The sequence below is a fragment of the Podarcis bocagei genome, assembly GCF_964188305.1.
Source record: "Podarcis bocagei genome assembly, chromosome: 5".
Classification (NCBI taxonomy): Eukaryota; Metazoa; Chordata; class Lepidosauria; order Squamata; family Lacertidae; genus Podarcis; species Podarcis bocagei.
Genome location: NC_138129.1, coordinates 30,182,236 through 30,208,455, shown reverse-complemented (window position 1 = coordinate 30,208,455; position 26,220 = coordinate 30,182,236). Strand labels below are relative to the sequence as shown.

Sequence of the window (26,220 nt, the reverse complement as noted above, 5' to 3'; positions counted from 1 at the left end):
ACCGCTTCTTAAAAAAAATCTTTAGACCCGGCCAATATGGCCAACTATCGCCCAGTCTCAAATCTTCCATTCTTGGACAAGGTGATTGAATGGGTGGTTGCTGAACAACTCCAAGAACGCCTGGAGGGTGCGGACCATTTGGATCCCTTCCAGTCGGGATTCAGGCCTCACCATGGAACTGAAACTGCCTTAGTCGCACTGGTCAATGATCCCCGGCAGGCTAGGGACAAAGGTGAGAGCTGTTTCCTAGTTCTGCTGGATCATAGAATCATAGAATCATAGAATCATAGAGTTGGAAGAGACCACAAGGGCCATCGAGTCCAACCCCCTGCCAAGCAGGAAACACCATCAGAGCACTCCTGACATATGGTTGTCAAGCCTCTGCTTAAAGACCTCCAAAGTAGGAGACTCCACCACACTCCTTGGCAGCAAATTCCACTGTCGAACAGCTCTTACTGTCAGGAAGTTCTTCCTAATGTTTAGGTGGAATCTTCTTTCTTGTAGTTTGGATCCATTGCTCCGTGTCCGCTTCTCTGGAGCAGCAGAAAACAACCTTTCTCCCTCCTCTATGTGACATCCTTTTATATATTTGAACATGGCTATCATATCACCCCTTAACCTCCTCTTCTCCAGGCTAAACATGCCCAGCTCCCTTAGCCGTTCCTCATAAGGCATCGTTTCCAGGCCTTTGACCATTTTGGTTGCCCTCCTCTGGACACGTTCCAGTTTGTCAGTGTCCTTCTTGAATTGTGGTGCCCAGAACTGGACACAGTACTCCAGGTGTGGTCTGACCAGAGCAGAATACAGTGGCACTATTACTTCCCTTGATCTAGATGCTATACTCCTATTGATGCAGCCCAGAATTGCATTGGCTTTTTTAGCTGCCGCGTCACACTGTTGGCTCATGTCAAGTTTGTGGTCAACCAAGACTCCTAGATCCTTTTCACATGTACTGCTCTCAAGCCAGGTGTCACCCATCTTGTATTTGTGCCTCTCATTTTTTTTGCCCAAGTGCAATACTTTACATTTCTCCCTGTTAAAATTCATTTTGTTTGTTTTTGCCCAGTTCTCTAATCTGTCAAGGTCGTTTTGAAGTGTGATCCTGTCCTCTGGGGTGTTAGCCACCCCTCCCAGTTTGGTGTCATCTGCAAATTTGATCAGGATGCCCTTGAGTCCATCATCCAAGTCGTTGATAAAGATGTTAAATAAGACCGGGCCCAAGACAGAACCCTGTGGCACCCCACTAGTCACTCTTCTCCAGGATGAAGAGGAACCATTGATGAGCACCCTTTGGGTTCGGTCAGTCAGCCAGTTACAAATCCACTGAGTGGTAGCAGAGTCAAGACCGCATTTTACCAGCTTCTTTACAAGAATATCATGGGGCACCTTGTCAAATGCCTTACTGAAATCAAGGTAGGCTATATCCACTGAGTTCCCTTCATCTACCAGGCTTGTAATTCTGTCAAAAAATGAGATCAGGTTAGTCTGACATGACTTATTTTTCAGAAATCCATGCTGACTATTGGTGATCACAGCATTCCTTTCTAGGTGCTCACAGACTGTTTGCTTAATGATCTGCTCCAGAATCTTCCCTGCTATTGATGTCAGACTGACTGGGCGGTAATTATTTGGGTCCTCTCTTTTCCCCTTTTTGAAAATAGGGACAACATTTGCCCTCCTCCAGTCTGCCGGGACTTCGCCTGTTCTCCAGGATTTCTCGAAGATGACTGCCAGTGGTTCTGAGATCACATCTGCCAGTTCTTTTAATACTCTTGGATGCAGTTCATCTGGCCCTGGAGACTTGAATACATCTAAACTAGCCAAATATTCTTGTACTGTCTCCTTAGTTATTCTGGGCTGTGTTTCCTTTGCTGAATCATTTGCTCCAAATTCTTCAGGTCGGGCATTGTTTTCTTTATCGGAGAAGACTGAGGCAAAGAAGGCATTGAGGAGTTCAGCCCTTTCTGTGTCCCCTGTTTGCATTTCACCATCTTCTCCTCTGAGTGACCCCACTGTTTCTTTGTTCTTCCTTTTGCTACGAACATACCCATAAAAGCCTTTTTTGTTGCTTTTAACCTCTCTAGCAAGCCTGAGTTCATTCTGTGCTTTAGCTTTTCTGACTTTGTGTCTACACGTGCTGGCTATTTGTTTGAATTCCTCTTTGGTGGTTTCCCCCCTTTTCCATTTTTTGTACACATCCTTTTTTAATCTTAATTCAGTTAAAAGTTCTTTAGATAGCCACCCTGGCTTCTTTAGGCACCTTCCATGTTTCCGTCTCATTGGTATTGCCTGACGTTGTGCTTTTACTATCTCCCTCTTAACAAACTCCCAGCCATCATGAACTCCCTTTCCTTTTAGTATTGCTGTCCATGGGATCTCACCCAGCACTTCCCTAAGTTTTATGAAGTCGGCTTTCTTAAAGTCAAGAAATTGAGTCCTAGTATGCTTGGCTGCTCCTTTCCGCTGTATAGTAAACTTCAGAAGAGCATGATCACTCGCGCCTAATGATCCTTCCACTTCTACCCCACTAACCAGGTCATCAACATTGGTTAGGACCAGATCTAAAATGGCTGTTCCTCTTGTTGCTTCTCCCACTTTCTGGACAATGAAGTTGTCTGCAAGGCCAGTGAGGAATCTGTTTGACCTTATGCTCTTGGCTGAGTTTGACGTCCAACAAATATCCGGGTAATTGAAGTCCCCCATTACTACTATCTCCCTTCCTTTTGCATGCTTGGCCATCTGTTCCAGGAAGGCATCATCTATGTCCTCCGTTTGGCTTGGGGATCTATAGTAAACTCCCACAATGAGGTCTCTGTTTTTCTTCTCTCCCTTAATTTTGACCCAAATGCTCTCATATTGGCTTTGAGGTTCTAAATCTTGGATCTCTTCACAGGTATACACATCCCTGACATATAACGCCACTCCTCCTCCTTTCTTGTCTGGTCTGTTTCTCTGAAATAGATTGTATCCCCCCATTATTACATTCCAATCGTGGGACTTATCCCACCAGGTTTCAGTGATGCCTATTATGTCATATTTAGTTTGCTGTACCAAGAGCTCAAGCTCATCTTGTTTATTTCCCATGCTTTGCGCATTAGTGTACAGACATTGAAGTCCATTAATCATTCCCCCGTGTCTCTTATTTAAGGATTTTTTCCTCCCACCACTAGGTCCGCGTGCTGTTTGCTCCATTTGGTCTATGACATTTGGATGATCATCTTCATTAATTGATAGACTCCTACCTTCAGGAGCACTGTCTCCCTCCCCCACATTAGTCAGTTTAAAGCCCTCCTGTTGAGGTTTCTGAGATTTTTGGCAAAAACATTCCTCCCAACCGTTGTGAGGTGCAGCCCATCACTTGCCAGAAGTCCATCTTCAAGAAACTGCAGTCCGTGATCTAAGAATCCAAACCGTTCCTGTTTACACCATTTGCGAAGCCAGCTGTTCACTTCCACTATTTTCCCCTCTCTCCCTGGGCCACGTCGTTCAACTGGGAGGACAGACGAGATGACAATTTGTGCATTTAGTTGCTTCAATTTCCTGCCGAGAGCCTCGTAGTCTCTTTTGATCTTCTGGAGGCTATTGCTTGCAGTGTCATTGGTTCCCACATGAACCAAGAGGAAGGGGTATTTGTCAGTGGGTTTTATGATTCCTTGCAGTCGTTCAGTTACATCTTGGATCTTAGCCCCGGGGAGACAGCACACTTCCCGAGACATCTTGTCAGGCCCACAGATCACTGCTTCTGTTCCCCTCAGTAGGGAATCCCCTATCACCACTACACGCCTCCTCTTGGGTTTGGTCGGGGTTCTTCCGTGAGCTGTCCATTCCAAGGTCGCCTGCACATTCCCTGAGGACTGACTTTGCTGCTCGTCTTCATATACCTGATCGACTGTAATGAGGGAGAGATCCTCAAATGGAGTCTGCTCTTCGTCTTCCATGCTAGGGGAGAGGACCTCAAAGCGATTGTGTATTTCTAAACAATCAGAGTGAACCCTGGGCCTCCTACTTCTTTGAGTCACGTTTCTCCATATATCTGGCTCCTGTGTTGATGAACTAGCCTCCTTCTCAGGGGAGTCCCCTGTCTCCTCCTTGGTGGGGACGGTGTGCTCTGTTGCTTCCAAGAAGAGCTCCAGCTCTCTAATTCTTTGGAGCGTAGCTACACGTTCCTCCAGTTGCTGGACTTTGTCTTTTAAAAGGGCAATCAACATGCAATTGCTGCAGGTGAAGCTGCCTGCAACCTTTGGCAAGATGGCAAACATTGCGCAGGAATCGCAGGCGACTGCAGCTGTTCCCTCCCCTTCCATCTTGAGATCGTGTTGTTGGGGGTGGCTACAGAGGTCCTCCATCATAAAAAGCTTGAAGACAGGACAAATAACTTCGCCCACACACACAAAAAACAAACCTAGGTCTCCCCCAACAAACGTTTGAGACTAGCTCCCCTAAATCTAAAAGATGGATATAACTGCTCCTCCCACAGCTAATCCCCTGCCTCAACAGAAACCCTGCCCCCTCTGACCTTTACACAGGGAAAACAGCTAATCAGCCACAAGAAATACACACACACAAGAAAACCCTTTTTGCTCCTTCTTCAACTGCTGCCCTACAAACCCTGATAAGCTCCTCCCACAGCTAATCCCCTGCCTCAACAGAAACCCTGCCCCCTCTGACCTTTACACAGGGAAAAGAGCTAATCAGCCACAAGAAACACACACACACAAGAAAACCCTTTTTGCTCCTTCTTCAACTGCTGCCCTACAAACTCTGATAAGCTCCTCCCACAGCTAATCCCCTGCCTCAACAGAAACCCTGCCCCCTCTGACCTTTACACAGGGAAAAGAGCTAATCAGCCACAAGAAACACACACACACAAGAAAACCCTTTTTGCTCCTTCTTCAACTGCTGCCCTACAAACTCTGATAAGCTCCTCCCACAGCTAATCCCCTGCCTCAACAGAAACCCTGCCCCCTCTGACCTTTACACAGGGAAAAGAGCTAATCAGCCACAAGAAACACACACACACAAGAAAACCCTTTTTGCTCCTTCTTCAACTGCTGCCCTACAAACTCTGATAAGCTCCTCCCACAGCTAATCCCCTGCCTCAACAGAAACCCTGCCCCCTCTGACCTTTACACAGGGAAAAGAGCTAATCAGCCACAAGAAACACACACACACAAGAAAACCCTTTTTGCTCCTTCTTCAACTGCTGCCCTACAAACTCTCTCAGCGGCTTTTGATACCATTGACCACAACATCCTTCTGGACCGTCTTGAGAGGCTGGGAGTTGGGGGCACTGTTATACAGTGGTTCTGCTCCTTTCTCCTGGGCTGTGTCCAGAAAGTGGGGCGGGGGGTGAGTGTTCAGACCCCTGGGCTCTCATTTGTAGGGTGCCTCAGGGTTCCATCCTCTTCCCCATGCTTTTTAACATCTACATGAAGCCACTGAGAGATCAACAGGGGGTTTGGGTTGGGTGTTCATCAATATGCAGATGATACCCAGCTCTACCTCTCTTTTAAATCAGAACCAGTGAAGGCAGTGAAGGTCCTGTGTGAGTGTCTGGAAGCGGTTGGAGGATGGATGGCAGCTAATGGATTGAGGTTGAATCCTGACAAGACAGAAGTACTGTTCTTGGGGGACAGGGGACAGGCTGGTGTGGAGGACTCCCTGATCCTGAATGGGGTAACTGTGCCCCGAAGGACCAGGTGCGCACAGGGACGTGGACTTAGAAAAAATATTGGGGGGGGGGCCGGGAAAGCTCATGAATAATAAATAAGCTCATGAATATGCAAATAAAGTGGCTCCGGCCCTAAATAGGGCAAGCCACGCCCCCCCAGCCAGCCGATTGGCTGGCTGGGAGGTGTGGCCAGTCGGGATTCCCCTGTTCTCGCGGGATTTCCGGCAGTGCCTCCGATTAGGGCGCGCGGCTGGCTGGCTGGCGAAGGAGCAGGTGAGGAGGAGGCGGGCGACGGCGCTCTGCTGAAAGGGCGCCCGCCCGAGATTATTGGGGGGGCTGAGCCCCCCCAAAAAATTTTTTGAGGGGGCTCGAGCCCCCTCAAGCCCCATGGAGTCGGCGCCTATGGGTGCGCAGCCTGGGAGTCATTTTGGACTCACAGCTGTCCATGGAGGCGCAGGTTAATTCTGTGTCCAGGGCAGCTGTTTACCAGCTCCATCTGGTACGCAGGCTGAGACCCTACCTGCCCACAGACTGTCTTGCCAGAGTGGTGCATGCTCTAGTTATCTCCCGCTTGGACTACTGCAATGCGCTCTACGTGGGGCTACCTTTGAAGGTGACTCGGAAACTGCAATTAATCCAGAATGCGGCAGCTAGACTGGTGACTGGGAGTGGCCGCCAAGACCATATAACACCGGTTCTGAAAGATCTTCATTGGCTCCCAGTACATTTCCAAAGTCTTGGTGCTGACCTTTAAAGCCCTAAACAGCCTCAGTCCTGTATACCTGAAGGAGCGTCTCCACCCCCATCATCCAGCCCGGCCACTGAGGTCCAGCGCTGAGGGCCTTCTGGTGGTTCCCTCGCTGCGAGAAGTGAGGTTGCAGGGAAACAGGCAGAGGGCCTTCTCGGTAGTGGCGCCTGCCTTGTGGAATGCCCTCCCAGCAGATGTCAAGGCAATAAACAACTATTTTACTTTTAAAAGACAACTGAAGGCGGCCCTGTTTAGGGAAGTTTTTAATGTCTGATGCTGTATTGTTTTTAATATTCGGTTGGAAGCCACCCAGAGTGGCTGGGGAAACCCAGCCAGATGGGCGGTGTATGTATAAATAAATAAATAAATAAATAAATAAATAATCACGCCGTCATCATGTAATGGCACTGGGCCCAATTTGGGCCTGATCACTTTGCCAATTGCAAGCTACAATAGCAATTTGCTTCTCCACCCACCACCACCTTCGTTACACCCCACCTGTTTGTTAATAGCCAGGGTTAGGATCACACCATTGTTCCCCAGGATCGACCCAAGGATACAAGTGCTGATACCAGCACCACCTTTACCTGGAAGAGGAAGAGTGTATAAAGTGAAGATTTTCTCAAACTCGCTTTGAGCTTCTTGGGTTCTCCATGCAAAATAGAAGTTCTGGTGAGAGAATGGGGCCTTCTTCACTCCCCCTCCCACTGACACTTCCTGCCATATAACTGATCTTTTTATCCCCTGGAGATGGTCCCTCTGTTTGCAGCCTAGACCAGGGCCTGTCATGATCTGCCTCTTTCCCGTGTATGCGTTCTTTCCGTGTATGCCTTGTTGGATAGGCCTATGAATGACGACTCAGCAAAGAGAATTCCTTTGGTGAAGTTTACAAAGGCCTCCTGCAGTTTTCTCACTTCCTAATGAGGATTATTAAATCTTCTGAGTGAACACAGGTAATTTTATGTGATGTTCCTTTTCAAAATCTCTCTCACCACCAAACCTCCATAAATCCACTTGTCGATTCCTCACAATACAAGATATAAATTCTTAATGCCTTGCCAGTTTTGGGGGCAGTGTTCAAATGAAATAAAACACAAAAAGAAAGAAAGAAAGAAAGAAAGAAAGAAAGAAAGAAAGAAAGAAAGAAAGAAAGAAAGAAAATTAGTTCACCCCCATGAAATGCACCCAGAAGATGAACAGATGTGTTGAGAAATCTACTAGAGAACCAGATTTCCTGAAATTAGGGAAGGGCCAGAAACCCTCACAAACCAAAGATGTGAACTCTAACTTGCCAGGCAAATGGAAGAAATCTGTGAAGGATTTATTAGGGGGCAAAGGAAAGGTTCCTGAAGATAATATTGCAGTGTTTGTGGGCTGCTGGCCAGCTTCAGTAAACGAAATCCCTCTCACATGTTTATAGGAAATGAGAGATAGGGCATTTTGGGCTGAGGGCAGCTGGTGTTTTGGTTCCAGAGAAATATTTCCATACATTTTAGAGGCCAGTCATACGGTCCTGCTGTCAGCTCTCACACATTTGACTTTAAACTAGAAAGGTAGTTTATGCTGCAAAAGGTACAGATGGGACAGACATTTGATTCAATTCACATTAAAAATTGAAGCTACCTAACCTGCGCTTTCTGAAACAATATGTAGCCTTCTTCTAAAATGTGCACTTCCCTGAATTTTGCAATGCAGTTCTCCAGCCAAGCAATGTGTACAAAAATGCATATATCAGGGTAAAGTGCGCATAGAAATGCATGTATGAAAATAACAATGAAAAACGCATTACAAGAGATGAAACTGCTTTGCAAAAACGTAGACCATTTTGTGAAAGGGTATCAAACCAGTTGCTTTGGGGGGATGCGTCCTCCAAATTGGGACAATCGGACCCATGCTCTCTCAAGCAGCCCAGCTGCAAGCAGTTCATGACATGGAAACACTTTCAAATCTTACTATAATGTGCTGACGGTTTCGTTGCTACCATATTCTTGCTTCTGTGGAAATAGTTTTTTACTTGTCATGAACTGGAAAATTTTGATGTGTTGGAAGTAAGATATTAATGAAGAGATCTTCTCTGCCAGCAGTTGCTGCCATGGCATTGCTCTGATATTCTAATACTATTCTAATGCATGGATTCAAAACTCTTTCTGAAAGCTCCACTCCCCACTTATTAAACACAAGTGAGATGCCCACCAAGAGGCAGCTGAACCTCATCCCATGCTGGGACTAGCTGGAGGGAAAGTGGATGGGGAGGAGTGGCAAGATATCCCCACATGCTCACCATCCATCAGCAGGCAACTTCTTCACCCTGTGCTAGGGCTTGTGTAAAATTAAAAAAGGTTGGGGAGAGAAGGAAGGAGCAGTGAGGTATGTCCAGCAAACTCAGCCTGCTGTTGCCCGCCAGTCAGGTGGAAATGGAGGGAATTTTCTGAAGGAGTCGCTCAATTTGTAGGGGGAGTAAGAGGCAAAAACAGAGAGGTATGTAGGTGATTTGTTCGAGAGAGGGAGAGTTGTATTTGTGGTGTGTGTGATTAATAGATGAGGGGAGAGGATTTATTAATATGAGTACCAGCACCTCATTTTTACATGTGTACATAAATGTGTAGACTGTACATACACAAAGCTCTCCCTATACCACCAATAACCCAAATTTTCCAAGGTTTCCAACTGCCCAGAGAGAATTCTGGTGGGTGTTTCCAGTCTAGAACACATGGTAAAGGTGCTAGGGACCAGTCGTAACCGACCCTGGGGTTGTGGCGCTCATCTCGCTTTATTGGCCGAGGGAGCCGACGTACAGCTTCCAGGTCATGTGGCCAGCATGATTAAGCCGCTTCTGGCAAACCAGAGCAGCGCATGGAAATGCTGTTTACCTTCCCACTGGAGCGGTACCTATTTATCTACTTGCACTTTGATGTGCTTTCGAACTGCTAGGTTGGCAGGAGCAGGGACCGAGCAATGGGAGCTCACCCCGTCGTGGGGATTCGAACCGCCGACCTTCTGATCAGCAAGTCCTAGGCTCTGTGGTTTAACCCACAGCGCTACCCACGTCCCACACATGACACCATTGTTAAAACAGTTCTTACATTCACTCACTCCACAGTTGTTCCACCCTGGAACTCAGTACTCATAATTCCCTTACTGACTAACTTTTCCCACTCTTTCAGGTTTTGCATTGCGTGCTGAGGTCCCCCAAAACCCCTACCCCAATAACCCACACATCACACATAATTTTTGTTTAAGGTTTTTGGCATACTTTTGGCCACAACTTTATTTTCATACAAATTGAGAGTGGTTGCTTAGGCATTGGTTATGACTATCTGTCCCCCCCGCCTTGGGGACAGCGCTGACTCCCGTGAGTCAGCGTGTGGAGGAACAAGACCAGGGACAGCTGGGACTGCGACACAGACCCTCAGCTATTCCCTGCTTGTTCCTTGGGAACTTACACGGCCCGCACCCTGCTCCAAGGGTTTGGACGAAGGGATGGTAAGCCCCAGAATTCCTTTAACGGAATACCCGTCAGCAGCAGCATTGGAGGGGCAGGCACAGCCAATCCATACCCCTCCACCAACCAATTTAACCAATGCCTAACCGCCACAGAGCCTTAGCTCACCGCCAAACCACTCACAAATGCAACCCTTCCTTCAATCCCAAAGCAACCATAGCCAACCAGGTGTCGTTCCCTATAGGGGAAATATTCACCCTAAAGCTGGCAGCAGCCTTGAAGGTAATCACAGGGTGCAAAATCATGGAACCACCTGAAGCAAAGCCTATTTTACTTTATTATTTTTATTTTATTTTATTATTATTTTATTTTATTTTATTTTACACTTCCTTATTAACATGCTTCCCGGCCTCTTTGGTGGTAGTTTGTCTAGGCACTGGTTCCTGACTAGCTGCACCTGACCTCAGCAGGGCAGCACTGACGACTGGGCCCCACCATATCGTCAGTACCAGCAACATTGTGGGGGAGCAATGAATCCCAAGGCAATCGCATCCCGCCAGGTGTCGTTCCCCATAGGGGAAAGATGCACCCCCCATCTGCCCCAAAGAGGGGAACAGTCTTGAAGAAAATAGCAGGGTGCAATATCACAGAACCACCTAAAGCAAGGACCTATTTTATTTTATTTGTTATTTTATTTTATATGTTATTTATTTGATTTGATTTACTTTATTTATTTTATTTTCCACCGCCATATTAACATGCTTTCTGGCCTGCTCGGTGGTAGTTTGTCTAGGCATTGGTTCCCGACTAGCTGCACCTGACCTCAGCAGGGCAGCACTGACGACTGGGCCCCACCATATCGTCAGTACAAGTAAACAGCGTGGGGGAGCAATGAACCAGGATCAGACTCAAGCTCACCCCAAATGCTCCCAGGGACTCTTGCGTGGCCCTACCCCTCGAAAGGGGTTGACAAAGCATGGCAAATCCTTGGTTTCCTTTAATGGAATAACTTTGCGCATTGGAGGGGACAGGTGCTCCAACCCCCCCTCCAGACCACCTTGAACCAAATGCCTTAAATTATTTTGAGTCCAGGGAGAGCTGCCATCAACTCAATCCAAGCCCTCTTGCATGCAGGAATGCAAACTTATGCTGGAGGAAGACAGCAATTCATTCTTGCCCAGCTGTACCACCAGCCCTGCGGGAGGACCTGCACAGGTCACACTCGACCGCACCAAAGGAAGGACCTCCTCCCAAAGCATTCCCCACCTGGACATCCAGTATATGTCCACATGGGCAGGAAGACTGAGATGGCGCCCCAGTCCAGACTTGTCAGCGCGCTTGCCAGCCCAGTGTACAATGCTGTGGCCCAAATGTGCACCGCTGCTCCTATGAGAAAAGGAAATAACAGACAAGCATCAGCACAGACATCATTGTGACACTTCCTGATATAACCCTTGTCAGCGTCAGACTTCCAATGACCCGTATTCACAATCCTGTCTACAGACAGGCCCCCAGTGTGCAGCCGTTGCAGCAGCCCTATTCGGAAGGAATGAGGCGTGTTCAGTGGTAGGCAAGCCGCAGGCCGTAATAACTGGTGCACGGCGTAAGCACATTAATGCCTGGCTAACGGGAACCCATTTTCATGCACTAGGAGTGGGCCAGCCCCCAGGGGAATGAAAAGCCAATTTTTTCTGGTATCCATAACCGTGCAAGGGCCCTCCTCATCTGTAATGGGAAGCCTGATTGTGGCACTCCTGCCCACTAAGTCTGTTTTAGAGTTCCCAACTCTAATGACAAGCTCCAAAGCAGATAAGGAAAAGTCCTGAAGCAATAAGCCTCCAGACTCTCAGCCCTGTGCTGGCTCCAACAACCATTTCCCCAACCCTCAGTGCCCAAAATGCAATGGAATACTGAAAGGAGTCTCGCCTTGATCTTTTACCAGCAGAAAAGTTTTAACTTGTTGCAGATCCTGCATAGGTAAAATTGACCGACTTCCTGCCCACTGTCCTATGAGGTTGGAGCCTATTCCAACCTTCCAAGGCCCTGCACATTACAAACTTTATGCAAGGGTCTCTGAAAAATAAAGCTTCAGTATAACAGACATTGCAGCGGACTGAATTCTTATAGTTATAACAGGACGCCCAATCTGCGGCAGGTGGACCAAATACTGCAGGATCTGCTCAGAGGATGGGGGCCAGTTCATCTGAATGGCCGAGGACTGCCAGCTTAAGGCTAAGAAATCCATCCAGGCCTTCCCATAAGAGCTAAAAGCAGACGGGGAAATGGAAGCTGCTGCTCTCTGTAATTACTAATTGTTGTCAAAATGCCACAGGTGGTCTGGAAAAGTCTGGCAATAGCTGAGTCTGGAGCCCAGGATCTGAAGCGCTCCATCTGAAAATGGGATAGAGTGTCAGAGACATCATTAGAGGATCCCGTAATCAGGAGAGCAGAAAGCACAATATTAAACCTTAAGCGGTGCAGCTCAAAAGCGTGAGCGGAGGGGCGGAGACTCTGCTGGAGCGTGAGAACTGTTTAGCCAAGACGCTCACCACTACCTGGTTATCAGACCAAAAGCAGATCCGATGGTCACTGAACTCCTCGGGCCACATGTGAACTGCTACTACAATGGGGAAAACTCAAAAGTTAGGTCACATGATTGCCTCACCATACCGGGCTTGAGGCCATGGCTTTGCACACCAGCAGCCCCTGAAATAAAAAACCAAAGGGCAAAGATCCAGCAGCATCAGCATGAACCTGAAAAATCCCTGTGCAAGTATCCTGCCATGGCCAACTACTATTGCATAAATATAGGAATTGCAACCGTTGCATGAGATCCCATTGCATGAGAAAGGTAAGGGGACCTCAGGCCGCAGGCAGCCTGGCCTAGTGGGAAGGGAAGGGGCGGCCTGGGGCAACCACTCTGCATGCAAGATTAATTAAGTGACCCAGCAAGATCGGATCTGATGAAGCATCACTTGCTACAGAGGAAGTATTACAAAATAACTTCCTTCAAGGCAGACAGCTTCTCCATAGGCAAGTGGTATGTTTTAGCAACGATATCCAACTGGATCCCTAAATAAAATGGGAATATGGGCAAAAAGTATTGAGGTATTGCTTGCCAGCTTCCAGCCCCGCTTGGGCAGGGGGCATCTTGTACTGCCATCATAATACGTAAATTTACAGGGCCGACGCTGGCCAGAACCGCTAAAAAAGTCCCGACAAAACTGCCGCCGAGCCAGCTTCCTTTTCAGACACACACTGTGCAATGCAAAAACACACTCCGTGCAGTGCTCACACAATCCATGCAATGCAACTATACTCCGTGCGATGCAGCTACACACTCCGTTCAATGCAACTACACACTCAGTGCAAAAACGCACTCTGTGCAATGCAAAAACGCACTCCATGCAATGCAACTACCCTCAATGCAATGCAACTACCCACTCTGTGCAATGCAACTACACACTCCATGCAATGCAACTACACACTTCATGCAATGCAACTACACACTCCGTTCAATGCAACTACACACTCCGTGCAATGCAAAAACGCACTCCGTGCAATGCAACTACCCTCCATGCAATGCAACTACACACTCCGTGCACTGCACACACCCTCTGTTCAATGCAACTACACACTCCGTGCAATGCACTCTCTGTGCAATGCAAAAAAAAAAACAAAAAACAAAAACCAAACCACACACACTCTGTGCAAATGCCACTACACCCTCCGTGCAATGCACACACACTCTGTGCAATGCACACACACCCTCTGTGCAATGCACTCACACCCTCTGTGCAATGCGCACAACCTCTGTGCAATGCAAATGCAAATCTCTCACGCAATGCAATGCAAATGCAGCCCGTGCAGCACTGTGCCCTGCAACGCACAGAGCAAACTGCAGTGCGGGCACACAAAGGTGCTTTCTCCCGCTTGCATATTGCAAACGTGGCGCCTGTTACATCCCTCGCAGTGAGGGAACCACCAAAAGGCCCTCGACACTGGACCTAAGTGTCCAGGTAGAGCAATGGGGGAGCATGCAGCTGTCCCATATAGGGACCAATCCTGCAACCTAGGCATTACCGGCACTATGCGCTGACCAGCTGAGCTATCCAGGATGATCCCTAAAGACCCGGGACAGCCTCACCCTGACCCCTGTAGAGGTCCAAGGTGATGTCTGAATCATGATCCCTGCTCCTCTTTGCCCTCCTCCTGGATTGCAGCCTTCGAAGATGCTTCCTTCTGGAAGAAGACACCTGGGGCGTCCACAAGTCATCCCCTGCAGGAGAGGCAAGCTCTTGAGGCATTTGCAAAAGCCCAGTCATAGTCCGCAAAAACTAAACAATGTAAGGAACTGGTGAAACCAATGCTTCATGGACCACATGGGGACACTATTCAGGCCGGAAACGCTTCCAGGCCATCGAATTCTAGGGCAAAGCCCTAGGATCACCTGCCAGGCCAGGCATAAATGTTTCCAGTGAAATAGCAGAGTTGAGGCAGCCCACAGCTTGTCCAGGTACCCCTGCTTGCCCTTTTAGAGGGAAGCACCCCTTCAAGAAACCCAAAGTTCTTTTATCACAAATGGGCCGAACTACCCAGCAACAGAATAGCCCAAAAGGAGCAGTTTGTTTTGTTTTGTTATAACAATGGCTAAGAGGGGGATATGAACCCTGTCTCCCAGGTCCTAGTCCTACACTTTAGCCACTAAATCACAATGGCTCGCCTCTAAAATGGCAGTCGCCACTATCAGGGCAAAACAAACTTAAAGAAAATAAACTTGTTCAGAAACAGCATAGTTCAAGAGCATATACAGAGTGCTCATAGTCATTGGAGGCACAGAGAGCCTCTGCCGCCCTCTGACTGCCTCAGATATACATTAGCAGCAACTGAGCCTGGAAGCAGGTACATTCTTATAGAGAGGTCAGAGACTTAACAATTAACTGCTACCTGTAGCATACTTAGGCTCGGAAGTTATGCCCAGGCCGAATAGGGCTCCATGCCTCTGCTCTTGAGAATCTTAGTCTCATAGCAATATTAAAGGAACTCAAAATAGTGCTCCCGCCCAAGGCTAGATTAAAATTTGGCCAACAGCGCTGCACACACACAAATAAAGCCAACCTTCGGGGGTGCTATAAACGAAAGTGATTCCAGCTAAGCTGGGAACAGCCCTGACTAGCCCCACAATTTACAACAGGAGAAATGGGGGAAACCTTTTTGCGAAAGAAAGGCAAGCCACAGATACAGGGAGAATCTTCCCACAGGGCAGGGTAAGGGGTGGGGTGGGAAATTGAACAGGAAAAAGGGGAATTAAATTATTTAAGGGACTAAAGAGGATTAAAAGAAGGGGGAAATAAAGAAATGTAACCAGACAATGAGAAGTTTGCATCACTGTCCTCCAGACAGTCCAAGTGCTCCATGTGATCCGATGTCCACAGCGAAAGAGAAAGAGAAAGCTGTGGACCTTGCTTAAATAACCACTGATCCCACCCCTAAATTGGCAACATCAAATTTACCCCAGTAACACCATCCTCCAATCTGCTCCAGGCCCCTTGAATCTAATACTGCCTGGCAACCAAGTGGAGTTTTGTTCGGCCCCATCCGCAACACGTGCTCTCTTTTAGTGAGAACACGCTTTATCCCAACACAGTGCTTCATATGCAAAAACGTACCTTCCACTAACCTTTCTATTAGTAGAGTGCTACAGTGGCTGAGAAACTGCACTGTTAACCAGGATGTCCCTGATCCATGTGTCCCTTTTTGCAATGAAATTACCAGGCTTCTTTAGACAAGACACACTGCATCAGCTTCCCCAGTCACCTACACCACAGCGTTGATAATTATACAGAACAATGCTATATGCATGTCTGCTGAGAAGGAAGTCCCTCTGTGGTCAACAGGCCTTACTCCCATATGCTTGTAAGATTACAGCATACTCACCTACATGATAGGTTTGGTGTAAAGAGTTGGAATAAGGTAGTGCTTGTGGAGCTAGGGCTGATGGGAACGGCACTCCAAAACATCTGCAAAGCACCAGGTAGAGGAAAGATGCTTTAGACTGTGTTCAAAGTCATCAATAATAATAAGCAAGCTAAGAAGTATTATAGCAGAAATTAGTACATCAACATGCCTTAAAAAATGAGATTGTGTGAATTCTTGAAGGTGAAAGCTTTTGTGTACTGCCCAAAAATATAAGAACCAACGAACAAAGTTGCAACAGAGACTTCTTCCCACTTGCACAGAATAAGTCACCCCAGCCAATACATTCCTTTCCTGCACATTTTCAGAGTTCAGAGAAATGTTATTTCATTTTGTATTGAGTTATTTTAGAGTCAGCAGATTCAGTTAGATCTATCCCCTTGCCATTGGATGTCTTTTTATTCTCTCTCTCTCTTTCTCTCCCTTTTCTTTTTTTCTTTTCAAGAGCAATGCCAAATTGCCAATAAGGAAAATTGAGGATATTTTTAAAATAAAAATATGTATTTATTTTGCAGTAAATACTTGAGGGAGATGTGAAGAGCTGTAAGCTAGATGGCAGTATAAGATTACATTTAGCCTGTAGTTATTTACTGACAGCTGAAGCCAGTTCATGAGTAAATTGAGTTTCATAGAATCAGAGTTGGAAGGGATCCTAAGGGTCATTTAGTCTAAACCCCCTGCAATGCAGGAATCTCAACTAAGCCTTGATCTGGCTGGCTTTATTACAAAATGCTCTACTGATAATCGCATGCTATTCAAATAACCTTGTAACAACTGATATCAACATAATAAAAACTCAAAATGCCTGTACAAATTGAGCTTTAGGCAGAGAGTATATTAACAGAGGTTATGTTAGGAGAACAAAGTTGTCTATTTTGGTAATCAAGCTTCAACCAAAGCAGTTTTACAAAACTTTGCTATAACCTCTGGTTAATCAACTCTTCAGCTCTTCAGCTAATTATGAATTATGGGGGGGGGGTATTCCTGCTAGCAGGGTTACAATACTATTGCACACCACTCCAATCTCCAAATGATGTGAGATTCTAGGAGTTCCAGGCACCTACCCAGGGTTTGTGTTTCCTTCGAAACGAGGGACAGCAAAAACTGTGATGTCTTTATGATATAAGGTTTATTCATACATATATACAACCTGAGTCTGTGATAGAAGGGTTCACAGCATTAACACCCCAAAACACGCCTTGTTTCTCCCATAGCCACAGCCTTGGATTCCAGCAGAAATCAGACATGGTGTGCTGTCTCTCCCTCTCTTTCTGACTTCTAGCTCACATCACTCCAAACTCTCTGCCCTCAACTCTGGCTTTGTCTTTCTAGCTACCCATGAGTTGAGAAAAAGGCCCCACCCATTTGCCATCTCGCACAGAGTGCTTTCTCTTCAATGGCTCATCACCCAGGCAATCACCTCATCAGGAAGCTAGCCTGTCTTTTTTCCCCGCTGACACTTGCTGGATCTAGGGGTTCGAAGGGTCTCGGCATGCAGCCTACCCCCCCCCTCCAACACATAACAGTACGATAGGCTTAGCCTTTATAATGGGAGAGAGGAAGACATAGGGAAGATGGTATTGAACACGTTATAGGTGCTTTGACTGACATTTTGTATGGGGTTTCAGGAATATAGGAAGCTATATTTGGTCACTGATCCATGTGACTCAATACTGTTGACACCAGCTGGCAGCAGCTCTCTATTGTTTCAGCCCTACCTGGAGACACCAGGGATTGGTAGTAGTAGAGCATGTGCTCTGCTACTGAGCTTCTACATCATGGAGAGAGCTTGGATTAACACATCCACAATCCTTCTGAAACAAGGTGATTTGAGTTAGTCAAAATTACAGCACCAGACACCCATTTTATAGCTAGGCATGTGGAGATTTGTCCACAAAACATGTAGCCAATTCACAGTTTTGGAGTAGGGCCAATATGAAGTACAGTAGAAAGTTTTCCATAGGTTTGGGTACATTGATGCAACCCAAATGAGACTGTCATTCGCAGGAAGCTGTACTCTATCTGTGCACCCATACACAATCAGTGTTCATCATGTAAATCCAAGCAATCACATAATGACTTTCCCTGTCACTGACAGTTTGTGTTAAATGTATTAATTGCTTCACATTTGCTTGGAAAATCCAAGTGAGCGAATCAGGATTAACTGATCTGAAAATGAGTTTCATTTGGTATCAACAATTCTCAAGTGTTGTGCTGGTGTTCATATGTAAAAAAGAAATAAATCAAAGACACCCTCTGAGTCCAAATTCCACCATCCAAAATGTCGGCTGTCACTGCTCCACCTTTGCCTCTTGCTAATTAGCCTGCATGGTGGAAGTGTAAAATTCTGCACTGAGTGTAAAAGAAACCTCCTCTTTTCAAGCGTAAGAGTGATGTGTGCCACCAGCTCTGAAATTTCCCACAATACAGAAATTTCCCACCAAGGAAGCCCCAAAGCGGAATCATAAAGTTGATAGGCTACAGCACACACACCCCTTAAGAGCTTATCAGGAGCTAGATGACCAATATGGAAGCAAGGTCAGTGTAGTGTAAATGTACAGGTGGAGCCAAACTGGCTCTTGTGCATTTGCACCATACTGATCTCGTCGTTGCCTCCCCACCCCTCCCCTTTACCTCCCAGTAAGCAGCAACAACACAACTGCTCAAAGGTTCGCTGACTGGTGTCATCCTACCACACCATCTGCTACCGGTCAGTAGTACTTGGCTGAATAGGGGCTGCCACCTTTTTACCCAAGAATATGGAATGGTGCAAGTCTTAACATAGAATCATTTCCATGGAACTCCCTGGAAATGATTGTCCAGCTTTAGTGCATGCTGTTCGTAATTCTTCATTAACTCAACTTCTGTTTGTAAGATTTAACAAGCTCTCAAGCCTCACAAGAGTATACATAAGCTCTTTCTTTCACCCAGCACTCAACCACTAAGTGCACTGTGGAATCAGTTTAAAAATAATATTATTTAGACATGTGTCTTATAAAAATGTGAGCAGAGTCAATTTCACTCCTGACTTAACTCCAATTGCTGTTTATCATCGTTCTGCTGTGGGTTTGCTGTGTGCTTCATTGATGTTGAATTTATTTGTTTTAAAAGGTGTTACTGATTGAGAGCTGCCCTGATGGAAAATCTTTTTAGAAATAAAATAAATAATCTATCTATCGATCTATTAAAAAGAACCACTGGCTTTCTTTCTTTTGTTGGATATTATAACGATGGACATAAGGAATACATTCTCTGGAGTCCAGATGTTATCTCATAAAACTAAGCCCAGTTTGCTGAAGTTAGATCAATTGACTTGCATGTCAAAAGTACAATTCCTGACTTTCCTGACTGCAACATTTGGAGGCAATCTCCCTGTCACTGTGATAAAGTTACAGTGCAAACCTAACACATGTCTACACAGAAGCAAGTCCCATTGAGTTCCATAGAGCTTACTCCCAGTGGTTATATGATTACAGCCTTAGGCTTCATTTTCACTATCCGGCACGCCAACTGTTTTGACCCCCTTGATACATATATTTTTAAGGGGAATGGGTCCCCTCAATCTTCAGGTGGCCCTGCATGCGTCAAGCGTGTGTGACGTCCTGTGTGCATCGCATGTGTGTGACGTCACACATGCAATATGTGATGCAGGTCCAGTGGCCAGATCCGCCAAGGTTCTTGTGTCACACGTGACACGTGACACACAACAAACACACAACACACACCAGCACCCAGTACCCCAATCTTGGGAGCAACCTGGTGCCTCTGAGCATTTAAAGCACCATTATAACACTTAAACACGTTAAACAGTTATGGCTCTCCCTGCCGCCACTGCCAGGAATCCTAGGAAATGTGGTTTAAGGGTGGTGAGCATTGTTAGAAGACACACTCACCATTCCCCTCTCAAGGTAGAGCAGGCATAGGCAAATTCGGCCCTCTAGATGTTTTGGGACTACAACTCCCATGATCCCTAGCTAACAGGACGAGTGGTAAGGGATGATGGGTATTGTAGTCCCAAAACATCTGGAGCTCCCAGTTTGCCTATGCCGGTGGTAGAGCTTCCTAGGAAGAGGGGTTGATTGTTAAACCACTTCAAGAATTGTAGCTCTGCGAGAATGAATAGAAGTCTCCTCAACTATCCACACCCTTAACAGGCTACAGTTCCTAGGATTCTTTGGGCCATGACTGTTTAGAGTGGTATAATACTACCTTAAATGTATAGTGCAGTTGGGGCCTGATTCAAGGTGTATGTAAAGGGCAATGCAAAATTGTCTCACTAGGAAACCAGGGGAGAAAAACCAGCATTTAGTTCAGATACATTCGTCCATACCCTTCAAGCATCCCAGTTTTCCTGGGACATTCTTGGAATTACGGGAGCCATCCTGGCTTCTAATCTGATCCCGGAATGTCCTGTTTCCCCCCTCCTGCGCTGCTGCCACCAAGCTCAGAGAGGAGAGTGAGCTGGCGCTTGCAGCCGGCATTTGCAGTAGGACCCTTGTGAAGTGGAACCCTCATGAGTGGGAGAGTCAGTTCCCCACTGGAGTGGAGATGGTGGACACCCACAATGCTCTTGCCAGCCCCTCTCTGCCACAGTGTGGGTGGAGGAAGTGAGTGAGGAGGGAAGGAAGTGAGCAGCTGTGGCAGGGAAGGCGGCCCACTGACTTGCACACCCAAAGACACGTGTCCCGCTTTTCAGATGAAGAATGTTGGAGCTTGTTGTTCAAAGGGCTTGTTGCTAAACTTGCAGAAACACCTTATTAAGCTTATACACTCACTATCTTGGAGAAATGTGCAGAATCATTAACAGCCTCAAGGGAAATGGGTTTTTCCAAAGCAATGTACTATTTGCACGCAAGGGAGCAGTGTTGTATTAGAAACCAGAACAAAGCAAGCGTTGGGTGCACTGTTGATGTATCAGTCATAAACCTACAAAACAGTGAAAAGTTGTCTCATAATATCCCTACTGCGGTCAAGTTATTAAACTGTGTGTGACTTTGGAAGTAATAATGACAAGCCTGCCTATATAATCCTTTAGAGTATTCAGTATTCAGATATGCAGATTACACAACCTTGATAGTAGAAAGTGAGGAGGAATTAAAGAAACTTTTAATGAAGGTGAAAGAGAAGAGCATAAAATATGGTCTGAAACTCAACATCAAAAAAACTAAGATCATGGCCACTGGTCCCATCACCTCCTGGCAAATAGAAGGGGAAGAAATGGAGGCAGTGAGAGATTTTACTTTCTTGGGTTCCATGATCACCGCAGATGGTGACAGCAGTCACAAAATTAAAAGTCGTCTGCTTCTTGGGAGAAAAGTAATGACAAACCTAGACAGCATCTTAAAAAGCAGAGACATCACCTTGCCGACAAAGGTCCGTATAGTTAAAGCTATGGTTTTCCCAGTAGTGATGTATGGAAGTGAGAGCTGGACCATAAAGAAGGCTGATCGCCGAAGAATTGATGCTTTTGAATTCTGGTGCTGGAGGAGACAATTGAGAGTTCCATGGATTGCAAGAAGATCATTCTGAAGGAAATCAGCCCTGAGTGCTCACTGGAAGGACAGATTGTGAAGCTGAGGCTCCAATACTTTGGCCACCTCATGAGAAGAGAAGACTCCCTGGAAAAGACCCTGATGTTGGGAAAGATTGAGGGCACTAGGAGAAGGGGACGACAGAGGACGAGATGGTTGGACAGTGTTCTCGAAGCTACCAATATAAGTTTGACCAAACTGCAGGAGGCAGTGGAAGACAGGAGTGCCTGTCATGCTCTGGTCCATGGGGTCACGAAGAGTAGGACACGACTAAACAACAACAAAAGAGTATTCAGTGCACTTCACATATCTCAATAAAACCTAACACAATGACCCTCCAAGATAGTATCAGTAGTCTTATCCCTCTGTTGAGTTTAGGCTGAGCAAGAGTGTGGCTTGATTAAAACTACAGATATAATTGGAGCTGAAGTGGGAGGGGGGTCATGTTTTCACAATTCAATCTCTCCTTACAGAAGTGTCCCTATATATCACAGACAGACTTCTGTTTTCTGGCACCTGTTCTTTGTTAAAACACTGTCCCTATTTTATTTTTGAATAATTTTTTTGAGGGTGGAATTCTTCTTAGAACTATATATGCATGTTTCTATGCATGTGCCAGGGACCAGACAAAATGACAGATGAAGGCAATTTGGCACCTGAAGCATACAAGTATATATTGATGGTGGTGGTGTTGTTGTTGTTGACATCATCAATGACTCAGTGGCAGAGCACATGTGTTGCCTGCAAAAGGCTCCAGATTCAATCACGAACATCTCCAAGTAGGACTGGGAGACATCGCACCTGAATTCCTGGAGAGCAACTGCCAGTCTCTTTAGACAATACTAAGCTAGATAGACCACTGTTCTGACTTGACATAAGGCAGCTTTTGAGAAGTAGGAGGAGACATAAGATTGGAGAAATGTGAAATGGAAAGAAACCAAAACTGATATATTTGCCCATCCCAAACCAGAGGAAAAGGAGTAAGCAATTTTGACAGAAGCCAATCAAAATCTAAAACCTGCATTAGGGGGGCCTCATAGCGGTAAAGGAGAGGTTCAAAACATTGTTGTAGCTTCCACCAATGCAGCTATTTAGCCTCAATACCCATCACCAACCTAGTGCCCTCTAGATGTTTTAGATCACAAATCTCATCATTTGTACTATGCTGGCTGAAGCTGATGGAAGGCATCAGACTTTGGAAGGCTGTTCTATGTGCATACATTGCCGACAAAAACTAGTTTCACCCAGGTCAGATTAATAAATGCAAGGGATCTCTAGAACTGGACTCAGTCCAGAGCCCCTTCAGGCATGACTATGGTGCTATGGGATGTGCTGTAGCTATATGGTCTTTCTGATACGCTGCCAGTAATGGCAGATTGCACACTTGTAGAGTCTACACCATGTGGTTCCAGCACTGCCGCCACCAATTCTAGCACTGCCATATGGTGGGTCTTCCTATGTGAACTGGTGCTAGGGGGAAGGTTCTAGCCTAGCTTGCTTTTTGGCATGCTGGTTTTCTATTTGCAGGGATGGTGTGGTAGGAAAACATTTAAATATACAAGGCCAAGGCATTGAGCCCAGCCTACCTAAAATATCGTATCTCTCAATAGAAGTCTCTCTGGGTGCTAAGATCCTTGGGTGAGCACCTTCTCTAAGTCTCAACAACATCAGAAGCAAGGATGCTGGTGACAGGCGAACCTATTCTGTGGCTGTTCCCATATTGTAGAATTCTCTCCCAAGAGAGGTTAGATCAGCTTCCTCTTCGTTATCCTTCCGCTGGCAGGCTAAGACCTCTCTATCGAGACAGACCTTTCTATCGAGACAGAGATCTTTGAAAACTAAGCTGCAGGTGATGCTGATCACTGGGGCTGCTGTACCTGCATTCTGATGTATCTTAATTATTTGGGGTTTTTTACTAGTTTTTTAAAAAATTATTTTGTATTTTATGAAGTTTTTTAATGTTTTAAGCTGCCTCGAGTCCCAGCTTGGGAGAAAGGCAGGATATGAATACATTAAATAAATACATCCTGGGAATAATTTGGCTCCGCTGTGAAGTGTTTGTGTATAACAGGCCACCACAATACAAAACACGCATTAAACACACTGTCCCCTGTTGTTCTCTTCCAGCTTCCATTTGGCATGTATTTGGATGAATATTTGGAAAGGGCCAGCTCTCAATAAATCATAAACATTTATTATTTATTTGTGACATTTCTATGAGTCACTTCGTTGCTAAGAAGTGTCTTTAAAGTACAATGGAAAATCATGGGCATTAGAAACGCAGTATGAAGAGCTTGTCAAAAACGAGTCAACAGCATCCAAAGAAGTGCATGCCTAACCAGTGGCATGCAATCAGTGGACATGGGGGACTAGACTAGTCCCCTAAATGTTCCCAGTAAATTAGAGTGTTAAAGTATTAAAGCCTGGCACCTCCTTCCCAAAGCCCAGGAAGCTTCTGCCTAGCTTAGGGAGGGAGGCACAGTGCTCTGACTCATCCAAGAGCTCTCCCGCCACCTTCCCCAACAAAACCCAACCCTTGCAACAGCCTCATAGGGTCAAGCTCTATCAGGAAGAGTTGCTGTGCTCACTAGGCCTGGCCTCCTAGACTGTCTTGTTTCTTTGAATAAAGAGTTGACTTCACTGAAACCATGTGCTGACCCGCACCTAGTACCTGCTTCTGGCACCTGCCCCTGTCAACCTAGGGATGGGTGGGTTCCCCACCCCTAGACCCTAGTAAAGGGGTCCAGGGGTTGGGTTCTGTCTGAAAGCCCAAAGAGGGCTGGTGGGCCGTAGAACATCCCAAAAGGGCAACCTGGTGGGATCACCCATTCAATTGGTTTGACCTTGATGGAGATATCAGTCAGCAAGGGGGTGGGCTGATTCAGGATACATACCCAATGCCTAAACCAAAACCAACTTACATCTGTAATCAATTAAATCGTGGCCATTTTGAATAAGGCCATCTGTAGCTACTAACACTGATGGCAATGTTCTGCCTTCACTATCAGAAGCAATATTATCTTTATTATTAGATTTATTAGATTTCTATGCTGCATTTTATCTGAGGATCACAGGGTGGTTTACAATATAAAAGCACAAAAATATCTTTCTGAATACCAGTTGCTGGAAACCACAGGAGGTGACAGTGCTGTTGAGATCAAGTCCTTCTTTTGGGCTCCCCATAAGCCCTTGCCTGGCCACTATGGAAACAGGGTGCTAGACTAGGTGGGCATTGGAGTGACACAGGAGTCTAGTCTTATTTTCTTGTGCACATTTAGAACCTAGCTAGTTTTTGAAGCAGGCATGATCACATTTTGACAAAGGGTCTTATTGTATCTCAACGTTCAATCTTTCAGCTTTTACTGTAGTACTGGTACTAGGTTGCATACGACTTTATATGAAAGTGAGGTCTAGACATATTTAAAGACATAAATGAATCTTGGAACCTGCATTGGGCATCTTCTTTTAATTTACAAAACAAGGTGGGATAACTCAAAAACATCATTACTCAATGTAAAAATAATCAATAAAACTATTGACCAGCAAGATTCTGCAAAGTCAGCAAGAATTCTTGGGAGTGGGAGGTGGGGACCAGTAGGCCCTCCAGATGTTACTGGACCACAACCCCCATCATCTTTGACCGTTGGCCACACACAGTGGGGCTGATGGGAGTTCCAGGATTGCTGGAGGGCCACGGATTCCTAGCTCTCCATCTTGCACTTTACAAAAATCAAGAATACAGATCACCATTTTGGTCTGCTGCATATAATTCAACAAAGAGGAAGGTGTCAAGCAGTCTTTGCCCTCCTGTTCCCTATTACAAGGTTCCTTATTTGAGTCAATACTAAATAAGGAACAGGTGAGGAAATTCCATAGCTAATATGCTGCCACAAAGGTGATCTTCTGCTTTAACACCAAAAATCTCTCCTCATAAGGCACAGCCAACTGGAAGGAGGCCTCCAAAGAAGATCTTAATGACTGGCAAGGTTTATATGCAACTGGGGCAAATAATTCCTTTTTCTCCCCACTGAAATTCAGTAAAAATAATAAATCAATATATAGCCCTTCTTCACAGTAGCCTTTAGTGCAACCCCAAACCTAATCACAAGCGCCTTGATAATTGTGGTTTCCCTTTTGTACAATATCCTTTTTGAGCTGGACACAATAGTCCAAGTTATTGCTATTATGCGCATCTGGAGGTGATTAGCACTACCATGCATTTTTTAATGCTTGGGCTATAGAGAAGTATCCAATAAGGAGCTTTGATTACCTTGCACACAGGGCCCTCCTTTAAGGAATATGCAGAGGTTATTATGTAGCAGCTTTTCTCCTAAAGCTAAATTATGAAAGCACACCCCACCCCTTTAGTCAATTTCTGTTTACTTGTAAATTTTGTGACCCAGCGTGGGACAGGAGATGCTTGATAAATAGTACCCTTAGGGAGAATTCCAAGCGGCAACCACTGGGGTGGGAAAAGCACTCAGCAAAGGTATATCAGGTAATTACCAAGCACCTCCAGCTGCTCCTGTCATACTTCTGCAACGACCATGTGCTGATTCAAACCAGAGTAGCTGAACTGAGGAAGAATCAGACTGAATTCAAAACAGAAGGAGCTTATGCTAACCGGGCAGTTACACTCTCTTTTAAGCTTTGCAAGATTGTTCTTTCCATTTAGCAAGCCTGATGGGGCGCCCTATTTATTTCACGTACTCACAGGCACAAACAAATACTGTATAGACAAAGATCCTGCTTCTCCAAAGTTAGGGACAGCTTAAAGGAAAAGAATGCAAATAAAAAGCATCCCTATAAAACATTAAAATTAATACAGAAAAAGAACTACCACAAAAAGCAC

At 45.8% G+C, this 26,220-nt stretch overlaps 1 protein-coding gene and 1 long non-coding RNA gene across 5 annotated transcripts in view; one reads left to right on the top strand and one right to left on the bottom strand.

Annotated features, from left to right (window-relative positions):
- The window catches only part of ASIP (agouti signaling protein), a 95,559-nt gene that overhangs the window by 31,791 nt on the left and 37,548 nt on the right, over positions 1 to 26,220 (top strand). The gene's annotated exons all lie outside the window — the stretch shown is intronic.
- Positions 1 to 26,220, bottom strand: part of LOC308588390 — a 92,829-nt gene that overhangs the window by 31,882 nt on the left and 34,727 nt on the right. Inside the window, exon 3 of one of the 4 annotated variants that reach the window (XR_014008694.1) lies at positions 15,799 to 15,881. The exons of the other annotated variants lie outside the window; for them this stretch is intronic. This is a non-coding gene — a long non-coding RNA (uncharacterized lncRNA). The remainder of the gene's footprint in view (positions 1 to 15,798; positions 15,882 to 26,220) is intronic. 4 annotated transcript variants of the gene reach the window in all.